This window comes from Crocuta crocuta, unplaced genomic scaffold, assembly GCF_008692635.1.
Source record: "Crocuta crocuta isolate KB4526 unplaced genomic scaffold, BGI_CrCroc_1.0 scaffold131, whole genome shotgun sequence".
Classification (NCBI taxonomy): domain Eukaryota; kingdom Metazoa; phylum Chordata; class Mammalia; order Carnivora; family Hyaenidae; genus Crocuta; species Crocuta crocuta.
This window is the reverse complement of record NW_027528977.1, coordinates 9,445,339-9,457,816: the sequence shown is the minus strand read 5'-3', so window position 1 is coordinate 9,457,816 and position 12,478 is coordinate 9,445,339.

Here is a 12,478-nt window from a genome sequence, read left to right as displayed (position 1 = left end):
CTTCTGTGGTGTCTTTATCTGGTTTTGGTATCAGGGTGATGTTGGCCTCATAGAGTGAATTTGGGAGTTTTCCTTCTTCTATTTTTGGAATAGTTTGAGTAGGGTAGGTATTAACTCTCCTTTAAATGTTTGATAGGGGCACCTGGGTGGTTCAGTTGGTTAAGTGTCTGACTCTTGGTTTTGGCTCAGGTCGTGGTTTCATGGTTTGTGAGTTTGAGCCCCGCTTGGGGTCTACACTGACAGCTATGAAACTGCTTGGGATTCTCTCTTGTCTTTCTGTATCTCTCTCTTTGTCCGTCCCCCGCTTTCTCTCTCTCTCTCAAAATAACTATAGCAAAAACTTAAAAAAAAATATTTGGTAGAATTCGCCTGTAAAGCTGTCTTGTCCTGGACTTTTGTTTGTTGTTAGTTTTTTTTATTACTGATTCGAACTCCTTGCTGGCAATCCATCTGTTCAAATTTTCGATTTTTCTTGCTTCAGTTTTTGTAGGTTATATGTTTCTAGGAGTTTATTCATTTCTTCTAGGTTGTCTAATTCATTGCCATATAGCTTTTCATAGTATTCTCTTACAATTGCTTGTATTTCTGTGGTGTTTATTGTTATTTTTCCTCTTTCATTTGTGATTTTGCTTAGTTGAGTCCATTCTCTCTCTAATGAGTCTGGCTATGGGTTATCAATTTTGTTGATCTTTTCAATGAAATACCTCCTGGTTTTATTGATCTATTGTTTTTTAGTCTCTATATCATTTATCTCTGCTCTAATCTTTATTATTTCATTTCTTCTGCTGATTTGGGGTTTTGTTTGTTGTTCTTTTTCTAGATCCATTAGGTGTCAAGTTAGGTACTTTATTTGAGATATTTCTGTCTTCTTGAGGTAGGCTTGTATTACTATAAACTTCACTCTTAGAACTGCTTTTGCTGCATCCTGAAGGTTTTGGACCATTGTGTTTTATTTTTGTTTGTTTTCATGTACGTTTTGATTTGTGCTTTGATTTCTCGGTGGACCCATTCATTGTTTAGAAGCATGTTATTTAACCTCCATGTATTTGTGGTCTTCCCATACTTTTTTCTTGTGGTTGATTTCTAGTTTCATAGCTTGGTGGTATGCATGGTATGACTTCAATCTTTTTGAATTTGTTGAGGCTTGGTTTGTGGCCTAATATGTGATCTATTCTGGAGAATGTTCCATGTGCACTTGAAAAGAATGTGTATTCTTCTGTTTTAGGATAGAATGTTCTGAATTTATCTGTTAAGTCCATCTATTCCAGTGTGACATTCAAAGCTACTTTTTCCTTGTTGAGTTTCTGTTTGGATGGGGTGTTAAAGTCCTCTACTATTATTGATTAGTTCCTCTATGTTTGTTATTAACTGTTTTATGTATTTGAGTGCTTTCATGTTGGGTGCATATGTATTTATAATTGTTAATGTCTTCTTGTTGGATTGTTCCCTTTATTTTTTTTTATTATTAAAAGTTTTTAAAATGTTTTGTTTATTTATGAGAGAGAGATAGAGACAGCATGAGCAGGGGAGGGTCAGAGAGAGAGGGAGACACAGAATCCAAAGACAGGCTCCAGGTTCTGAGCTAGCTATCAGCACAGAGCCCGATGCAGGGCTCAAACCCATGAATTGTGAGATCATGACCTGAACCAAAGTCGGACGCTTCACTGACTGAGCCACCCAGGCACCCTGTTCCCTTTATTATTATATAGTGCCCTTCATCTCTTTTTACAGACTTTGTTTTATTTATTTTTTTTCAGACTTTGTTTTAAAGTCTTTTTTTGTCTGATAAAAGTATTGCTACTCTGGCTTTCTTTTGACCTCGATTTGCATTATAAGTGTTTTCCTCTCCCTTCACTTTCAATCTGCAGGTGTCTTTAGGTCTGAAATGATTCTCTTGTAGGAAGCATATAGAGGGTTTTTTTTTTTTTGTCCATTTTGTCTTTCAAAGACCCTATGTCTTTCAATGAAGCAGTTAGTCCATTTACATTCAAAATAATTATTGATATATATGTATTTATTGCCACCTTGTGACTTGTTTTGTGGTTGTTTTGTAGTTTTTCTCTGATCCTCTTCTTTTCCTTTTTTATGTTTTGCTGGTTTTCTTTGGTGATATACTTGGATTCCTTACTCTTTATTTATTGTATATCTACTACTGGTTTTTTTAAGTTTGCGATTATCATTTAGTTTACACATAACATCTTCTGCATGTAGCAGTTTATATTATCACTTACTTTTGAACCATTCTTATTTCTCTCCCCTCCACGTTTGAGGTATTTGTTATCACTTTTTACATCCTTTTTATTTTGTGCTCCTCTTGATGGATTTTTACAGATACACTTACTTCCACTGTTTTTGTCCTTCCTATTTTTCTTACTCTTACTTATGTTTTCCCTTTTCCACTCACAGAGTCCCCCTTAACATTTCTTGTAGGACTGGTTCAGTGGTCATAAATTCTTTTAACTTTCATTTGTCTGGGAAACCCTTTATCTCTCCTTCTATTCTGAATGATAGCCTTGCTGGATAGAGTATTCTTGGCCACAGACTTTCCCTTTCAGCACTTTGAATACATCATGCCACTTCTTTCTGGCTTTAAAGTTTCTGCTGAAAAATCATCTTGCTTTAGGGCTTCTTTATGTGCTCTTTCTTCTGGCCAGAACAGTCTTCCTTCAGCTAACTCCTATTATTAGTCATGGTTCTAAAAAAAAGCAGTTTTCTCTGACCGTCTAGACTAGGCTAGGACTTCTGTCATGTCTCCCCTGGCCTCTGCCCTTCTCAGAAACATGATCACTCTTATGTCTTGTTCAACCTCCTGCCTCATTTGGTGTCAGACTCTGTGGGCAAGAATGTGCCTGTTTGGGTCACTGTGTTTCCCCTGTAGTGGAGAGCAGAGCACCTCACTCTCAGCTTTAGGTGAGGGAAATGGACTCTAAGGTCACATTCTCTGATCAGAGGTTTCTCTCTCATGGTTTCTACCACCCCACTCCCCTCAGCTTCAATTAAATCCCATTGATACTTTCAGAGACCAATTTTAGCCAGACCCACAAATGAGCAGCATCCTTGAGATTTGCACTCATCCCTCAAGAGTATCCCAGGGGAAGGTGAGTGTCTTTCAGGGGCTGAGAGCTGAAGGCTATCATGGCTCACCCTCTTCATGTGGAGTCTCCCTTTAATGACATCCTTGGCTTTGACAGTTTGGACTTAATTTTGTCGAAGGTGCTAGCCAGTGAATTTCCTTATAACAGAAAATGTCAAATTCAAATGAGAGATGATTATTTTCCAAAAGGGCAACTAGCACAAGGTTCGGTAACATGTGGGTGAGATCAGGCAGAAGCAATGGGGGCATAGATGCCTGGTCATCACCTGTGTGCACATGTGAAATTGAGTTACAGGGGATGCTGAATATGATGGAAACAGTGACTTAGAACCATATAAAAGCAAGAATCTCCTGAAAAAATGTAACCAATGACATCATAGAGACCCAGATTGACTGAAAAATAATAGGAAAAACAACATGCTCATCTGATCTCCTGGAAGAAGCCCGAAGTCAGGGTGACTGAAATGGAATAGAGCATGAACCTGGCTGGAACTCAGAGAGAGGTATAAGATCATCACAAGCACTCAGGTCACCCAAAAGATGAGCCCAAATTGGACTTTTCTGGAAAGAGCTTTCCACATGTTTCTGAGGCTTCTGGGGCACATCTCTTCACCCCAGCCATTTTGAGATCAGTTCTTGACCAGTGCATACAGGACTTCATGTTAATATATGGTTAGACACAGAAAACTCCAGAATGAATTGCAGCATAGGAAGCAATAAACATTTAGGTTAGAAAGTCTGCGGTTTATTTTCACTCTTATTTCTCCATCTTGGGATAGTTCATCCATCCTGTTTAACATGGGGTTTGGGAGCACCCTTAACCCCTTTCTCCTTAGCATCACGGAGTCACAAAGGAGTCTACAGCTTCTCCCATCCAAGTGTCTCCAACTGGAAACCCATTCTCTCCCCAGTGCTGGCCAAGAAACCAGTTCTGTCCTCCTGCAGATGGCAAGGAAGCCCTGTAGGGTTGGAAGCAGTGGGGAAAGCCATGACATAGACCAGGCCAGACCATTTCCCATCAGTGGGGCCCATCTACACCAGCTTCTTGGCTTTAAGGAAGCTCTGGAGGTACTGTATCTGCCAGATGCCAATGGCCACAAGGATGAAGGTCCATAGAATGGACCACAATGTCACCCACTGATTGGTACTCTTGCTGGTCTGCTGGAAGTGCTCCTCTTGCCACTGTGGTAGGGGAGAATGGAGAAGGTGCCTGGCTAGACTGAATCTACCCCCTCTCTCAAGAGGTAGAAGACTCACTCCTTGGGAGGTTACACATCCCTTGTCCCAACTGGGCTGAGCCCCTCACGCTTCAGTATGCCTGCTCCTTCTGGATCTGCATTGTCTACTCCACCTGCTCCACTAGCTGCTGCATGCACAGATGCTGCCAGGTTAGCTTGTCATTGGCCACAAATTCTGCATAGTCACTAGTATGTCCACCCAACTGCACGTCCAAGTGAATGGCCTGGGGAACAGGGAAGCCAAATGTGGGGGTCAGGGACCTTGGCTCTACATAGTGCCTACATAGAGCCTGCCAGAAACCCAGTTTTCATGCCCCAGTGTTGGCCTGAACTAGCAGTTCAGTTCCTTACACTTATTGACTTGGGGACTGGTGCTGAGCACCAGATCAGGACTTGCCTGGTTGGAGTTCCATGTTGGAATGACAGAAGGGAGGGGACAACATATGCAGAGAAGTAGAGGTATGACTCAAATGTTTGAGACAGATGTTACTAGAAGTTCTGTGTTGGTGGGAGGTGACCATGGAGAGCCTGGGAGCACTGAGATGCAGAATGGCTCTGCTGAATTTCACATTATGAAGCTTGGGCTTTACCCTAGGGATGGTAGGGAAACAAGGGATGATTTTTAGGTCAGAGTGATTCCCTCCTGGGGTTCCTTCTCATTCTCATCCACTCTCTGTATGCTTACTTCTTATATCCCCTTACTTCCTATATCCCCTTATTTCCCCAGTCCTCCTCCTCCTACTCCAGGCATCACCTGCTGCACCCTCCTTACCCCAGAGACAGAGGTGTTGAGCCCATAGGACACTGGAGCTCTTACCTGCTGCACTCACCAGCTTGCCAGCATAGAGGAGGGTAAAGAGGATGGACTCGGGATGAAGGCAGAGTTGGTTCTCTTGGGGAGACTGGGAGGTAGGTGATGGTGAAGCTGCCCTGAGCGCTATACTGATGGACCAGAAGTTTCTAGAGGACCCAGCTTCCAGTAAGCACATGTATCTGCTTCCAGGAGAGGAAATCCAGGTGTATCCTAGGTCTAGACCCCCATCGATCAGGGCAGAGGGGAGGGTGTGAAGGAAATAGCATTAGTTTGGGCTAGAAGGTCTCACATCCCAGCATCGCCAATACATAGTATTCTGCAGTTTGTAAAGAGCATAGCCCTCCCTGAGCTTTCCTGCCTGTGAGGGGACAGGCCCTCCTTTGAGAAATGGAGGACTAGGCATTGATGCTGAAGGCTTGTGGGGCTTCAAGGAGTTAAAGCTCACCTTACCCTGTTCTCAGTGTCCTTCACAAACATGAACTCCACATGATCTACTGTGGAGAGGGCTGCTACTTTTCTATAGAGGGCTCTTATAGTTGCATAATGGAAAAACAGTACAGAAGTTCCTCAAGAAATTAAAAATAGGGGCACCTGAGTGGCTCATTCGGTTAAGTGTCCGACTTCAGCTCAGGTCATGATCTCACAGTTCCTGGGTTCGAGTTCCTGGGTTGGGCTCTGTGCTGACAGCTAGCTCAGAGCCTGGAGCCTGCTTCAGTTTCTGTATCTTCCTCTCTCTCTGACCCTCCCCTGCTCATGCTCTCTCTCTCTCTCAGAAATAAATAAAACAGTAAAAAATATATAAAAAATAAAAAAAGAAATTAAAAATAGAACTACCATATGATCCAGCTTTCCTACTTCTAGGTATATATTAAAAGGAAATGGAACCATTATCTGGAAGAGATATCTGTACTCCCATGTTGATTGCAGCATTATTCACAATAGCCAAGGTATGGAATAAGCTAAGTGTCTGCCAATGGATGAATAGATCAAGAAAATGTGATATATATATTATCTCTCTACATAATAGAATATTATTCATCCTTAAAAAAGATGGAAATCTTGTAATTTGCTACAGCATGTATGAAACTGGAGGGCATTATACTAAGTGAAATAAGCCAGACAAAGAAAGACAAATACTGCATAATAATACTTATATGTGGAATGCTTAAAAAATAAAAAAGGTCAAACTTATTGAAACAGAGTAGAAGAATGGTTGCTAGAGGCTGTGGGGTGGGAGAAATAGGGATACTTGGGAAAGGAAGAAGTCAGGTACTAATATGCCCATGAGTGGCTAAAAAAGAGCCTGAGTCCTGTTGTTATAGAAGAGAACAAAACACAAACTCTGCATGGTTTGGGAGATCCTAGAACAGAATGACATGTGCTCCTTTCCCAGGTGGAGCCCCAGAGGGGCAGCCTGGGAAGAACGGTGGGGTCGTGTGCATAGGCAGGTGGGGCTCAGTGTAGTGTAGAGCAGCAGGAGAGCTCCAGAATCAGCAGTTATATACCAGAACTGAAGCAGTTGAAAACAAGCAATGAAGGACTCAGAAGTGACCTGTTATTTGACAACCAAGGATCAGAAACTCCTTCCCACACTCCCTGATGACTTGACACCCTTAAAGTCCCCCAGAACTTAGAAGCAAGCTTAGGGATGGACTAGGGGGCCCCTAAATTCACTGAGATTAGGTTAGAGGGAAATTAAATCCCACACATCCGTGGAATGAAATCTGTTCCTACCACCTGAGGTTTAAGTAATTGTAAAATTTCTTCCAGCTCTATCATTTGTTACACACATAATTATATATACATCCAACAATACATATTTTGCTAATACTCTGTCTATGTATCTACTTAGTGATCAGCTTAAAATGTGTATTAGTAGGTTAGCCACAAGGTGGTACTAGAAAGCTATCTTTGGCTTTTGGTCCTTGGCTTTGAAAGTCACTGATTTTACTATGTAACTGTAAACTACTGTAATAATGGCACTAATCATAATAAAAGTTGAGATGGAAGCAATTGGGTTCATGTGAGGCAGTATTTGTATTTAAAAATCATAAAAATAGACTCTCTAGAAGATACTATCAACTAGTTTGTACTCTTCCTTTTTCTTACCCGCTATCATGTCATCATAGAATAACTCGATCATTACCCAAAGCATCAAACGTTAATATATTCAGTACTCATACAGAAAAATATAAATAGACACGCCCTCTTAAGCCTTAGAGTTTAACATTTAAATGGATATTTTTATAAAATATGCCTCAAAACCATTTGGAATACCCTTTAGCCATCTTCCAAACACTAAAAACCTCAGCCCACAAATGTGGAACACAATAGGTTGGCAAATTCATCCTGTAACTTCTAGAGCACTTGCTCTCATGCTATGAATGACTGAGAGGAGGGGAAGCTCCGTTTCCTGGTTTATCTCTTTCTTACTCTCTTTGTTTGGTCCTTGTTTGCTATTTGGTTTCTTAAATACCTCACATGAGTGAAATCATACCGTATTTTTCTTTCTCTGCTTGGCTTATTTCCCTTAGCATTGTACTCTCCGGATCCATCCATGTTGTTGCAAATGCGAGATTTCATTCTTTTTTATGGCTAATATTCCATTGTATATATACATATACTACATCTTATTTATCGAACTCTTAACTATAGAGAACAAACAGATGGTTACCAGAAGGGAGGTGGGAAAGGGAATGGATGACATAGGTGAAGAGGATTAGGAGTACACTTCTCTTGATGAGCACCAACTAACATATAGAACTACTGAACCACTGCATTGTACACCTGAAACTAATATAAACAATATGCTGACTACACTGGAATTAAAGTTAAAAAAAAAAAAAGGTAAAAAGTACCTCTTTCAGGCAGTCTTGCTAGGTCCCCTCCCCCCACCCAGTAAATGTAGTTTTAAACAGATGTCCAATAAAGGGGATAGAAGGTCACAAGGAATAAATTTCTAGTTACAGGTTGGTAGAGAAGAGAAAGAACCATTTCACAACCCTGAAGCTCACTCACTGGGAACATGAAGAGGTAGTTGGAAGGAAGCAAGGAAGAAAGCAGTGACCCTTATGTGAGCCATGGGAGTCTAGTCTATGGTCTGGTAGCAGAGAAAATTTACTTTCCCTGGAATTGGAACCACTTTATGGATTTAAAGATGGAAGTGACATAAATATGTCATTGTAGAACTTAAAGGAAACCATGCTGTTAGGATGCTAGTCTAGGGTAGGCTTTAAAAATCAAGTGTGGAGGGGCGCCTGGGTGGCTCAGTCGGTTGAACGTCTGACTTCGGCTCAGGTCATGATCTCGTGGTTCGTGGGTTCGAGCCCCATGTCGGGCTACGTGCTGACAGCTAGCTCAGAGCCTGGAGCCTGCTTTGGATTCTGTGTCTCCATCTCTCCTCCCCTGCTCATGCTCTCTCTCTCTCTCTCTCAGAAATAAATAAAATATTTAAAAAACCCCAAAAATCAAGTGTGAAAATTATGACACTTTAAGGATTCAACTGTATTTGTAAAAAGAATCAGATGGGGACTCTATCAGAGGGTGCAGTAGGGTTGGAGGAGTAATGCCCCTAGGTTTCTCCTTCAGGAGACTGCTAAGAAAGACTTGGATATGAAGAAGGGGAGTCTGTCTGTCTATGGAGCCCTCTTCTGGGAAGGGCCCTCTGAAGAGAAGGAAACAAACCTGCTGAAAGAAAAAAGGTTTATCTCTGAATATTGAATGTTTCCATTTTATTAAAGAATCTAGTTTTTATTTTTTAATTAAGTTTTAAATTTTACTTCCAATATAGTTAATATACAGTGCTGTATTAGTTTTAGGTGTACAAGTGGTTCAATACTTCCATATGTTACCCAGTGCTCATCACGAGGAGTACACTCCTTAATCCCCATCATCTATTTAACGTGTCCCCACACCCGCCTCTGGTAACCATCAGTTTGTTCTCTATAGTTAAGAATCTGTTTCTTGGTTTCTCTCTCTTTTTTCCTTTGCTCATTTGTTGTTAAAGAATCCAGTTTTGTTTATTTATTTATTTATAAAGTTTATTTCCTTTTTTTTTTCTTGAGAGAGGGAGAGAGAGAGTTCAAGTGAGTGAGGGGCAGAGAGAGGGAGAGAGATAATCCCACACAGGCTCTGCACTTTCACCATGGAGCCCCAAACAGTGCTTGAGCTCATCCAGTGCGGGACTTGAACTCAAACAGTGAGATCATGACGTGAGCAGAAATTGGATGCTTAACCAACTGAGTCACCCAGGTGCCCCAAGGATCCAGTTTTAAAGCTTAGGTCAGATTTACCCTTGCTTGCAGTTGAGGAAGGATTAGACACATTCTCCTATAACTTAACAGTGTATTTATATCCCACAAAATAATGAGTTTATTTCCCCTATGGCACATTTAGTACTTTGTAGATATAATGCTTTGTTTCTCACTGGCATTTTCCTTTAAAATCTTCACAGGCAATCACTGAATCTGAGTGGTAAATATATGGATGCTCTTTGTACTACTCTCTCTACTTTGGAGTATGTTTGAAACTGTTGATAATTTTTTTTAAAATCATTAAAAGTCTTTCCAACTTTTCCACACCTAGCAAGTAGGTAACCTATTTCTCATGTGGGATAGGTCAAGAGAGAGGTTCCTTTAGGAAATGCAACCACCTTGTCTGATTGGAGCTTCCAAAAGTAGTCAGAAAACTTCTTGAGGCCTGAGAAGTGCACTGGATTCATCTAAAAACAGCACCAGCCTGGCAGTCTGGCAGAGAAATAATGTTTAAGAATATTCCCTTGCCAGATGTTTTGGGGACATTTCTTTCATGCATGATTTGGCAAACTGACTCATGGCTAACACTGGAAGAGAAGGGGGCCCTGTGATTAAAAGGAGATTGTATTAGTCAGCTCAAGCTGCTGTGCCAAAATACCCACAGACTGAGTGGCTTAAACAACCAAAGTTTATTTTCTCACAGTTCTGGAGGCTGGAAATTCCCAGATTAATGGCTGGCAGCATCCGGTTCTGGTGAGAGCTCTCTTCCTGGCTTTACAGATGGCCACCTTCTTGCTGCGTGTTCATGTGAATTTTCTTTGGAGTGTGTGTGTGGCCAAGAAGAAGAGAGCAAGCTCTTTTATGTGTCCTCTAATAAGGCACTAATCCCATCGTGGGGACTCTCATGGCCTCATCTAGCCCTAATTATCTCCCAAAGGCCTCATCTCCAAATACCATCACACTGGGGCTTAGGGTTTCAACATCTAGATTTTGGGGGTGAGGTGGAGACACAAACATTCAGTACTTAACACAGATGTAAGGAACCTCCGAGTCATGTGCTAAAATTCACATGGACTGCTACTGATTCAAGTCCCTCAAACTGTTCTTCAACCTTAATCTTTTCATATTTCATTTCCTGCAACAACTGGTCCCCCACTTGGGGTGGTAGAGCCCAGGAAGTGCACTAGATTCACATCAGTGCCTTCAGTCTTCTTCAGTTCCTTCTACTACCCACAAGACCTATCTATCTAATGGACTATTTCTACAAAGTTTTAAATGAGTGCTAAGGGCTGAGTAGTCTTCCAGGGGCATTTCCATTTTAATAGGGAGTCTTAAAAAGGAACCTCCAAAATGCAAAGAAAAAATCTCTTCTAGTGTAGTTTCAGGAAATGCTAAAGCTAGCGAGGAGTTTGCAAACGGGATTTCATCTCATTATGCCCTAAATCACCACAAAATAGGGGCGCCTGGGTGGCTTAGTCGGTTAAGCGTCCGACTTTCGCTTAGGTCATGATCTCGCGGTTCGTGGGTTCGAGCCCCGCGTCGGGCTCTGTGCTGACTGCCAGCTCAGAACCTGGAGCCTATTTCAGAGTCTGTATCTCCCTCTCTCTCTGACCCTCCCCTGCTCACACTGTTTCTCTCTCTCTCTCTGTCCTAGAAATAAATAAAAATATAAAAAAAATAAATCACCACAAAATAGTCACTATTCTCTCTGCTTGTGAGACTGACCCTTGTCAAGAAATAGGTGATACATGAGCCAAGGGCAATTCTACCTTACTGATAACTTGCCAATAATGGGTGAATGAAACTTTATGGCAAATAAATAATGGGATTTTAGAAGTATCAGCCAGATCATGTTACAGATGAAGAAACGAAAGTATAGCTTAGCTGGGTGGATTGCCCAATACTACATAGTAACTTTAAGATCCAGCATTAGAACACCTTTCTACTATACCATTTCATGTCATTAGACATCTCTGGAGCTGTTAATGAGGAGGCAGATGAAGGGGCCATTTCCTTACCAGCAAGTCTTTCGTTTCATAGCCCTAAGCAAGTAATTCTATGAGTTTCATGCTGTGTTAGGCCTCAAAGATTAGTTTGTGACTTCTTCTTAAAGCAAACCACACATGTTGAATTGCCAGCTGTTGCCACCTCACCTACTCTATTCATAATTCAGAACATCAAGCACCTTCCATGTAGACACAAGTCTTATTGTCTTAATTATCAATGCAATGAAATAACAAGCACAAGTTTCTTTTAGACCTGGGAAGGTCTGACATCACAGAGCTCTGTGGGGTTATTGGAGAGATATTGGATTTAATACATGTTTCAGACACAAAGACCATCTCTTTCTCTTAGATCCCTTCTGATTGCCTGGTGTGACTATGGCAGATAGGGTGCTCCTGGACCATCTTCAGGACTTGGCTGTTGGGAGCAGCCAGGAATGTGGAAACAGTATAGTCAATTCATTGTTTCCATGTTGGTTAGACAATATAGGAAAAGGCAATATTGTCTTTGGATAGATTAATAACAAGGAGGAGTATTTTGAGGCATTTGTGGAAAAATTTTACATGCCAAGTAAATAGACTATAATGAATCCCCATGTACCTATGGCACAGCTTCAACAATCTGCCATTCTCTTTTTTAAAAGAATTTTTAAAATATTTATTTATTTATTTTGAGAGAGAGGGAGAGAGAGAGAATCTCAAGCAGGCTCCACACTCAGTATGAGGCCTGATGTGGGGCTCGAACTCACGAACTGTGAGATTGTGATCTAAGCCAAAATCAAGAGCCAGACTGCTAACCAACTGAGCCACCCAGATGCCCCAACAATCTGCCATTCTTGGTCCATCTGTACCTTTGCACACTTCTTAATTATTATCATTTAAAAAATTAAAGTATATGTACATTGAAATGCACAATTTTTATTTTTATTTTCCTATAATTTATTTATTTTTTATAGTTTACATCCAAGTTAGCACATGGTGCAACAATGAGTTTAGGAGTAGATCCCTTAAGCCCCTTACCCATTTAGCCCATCCCCCCTCCCATAATCCCTCCAGCAACCCTCTGTTTGTTCTCC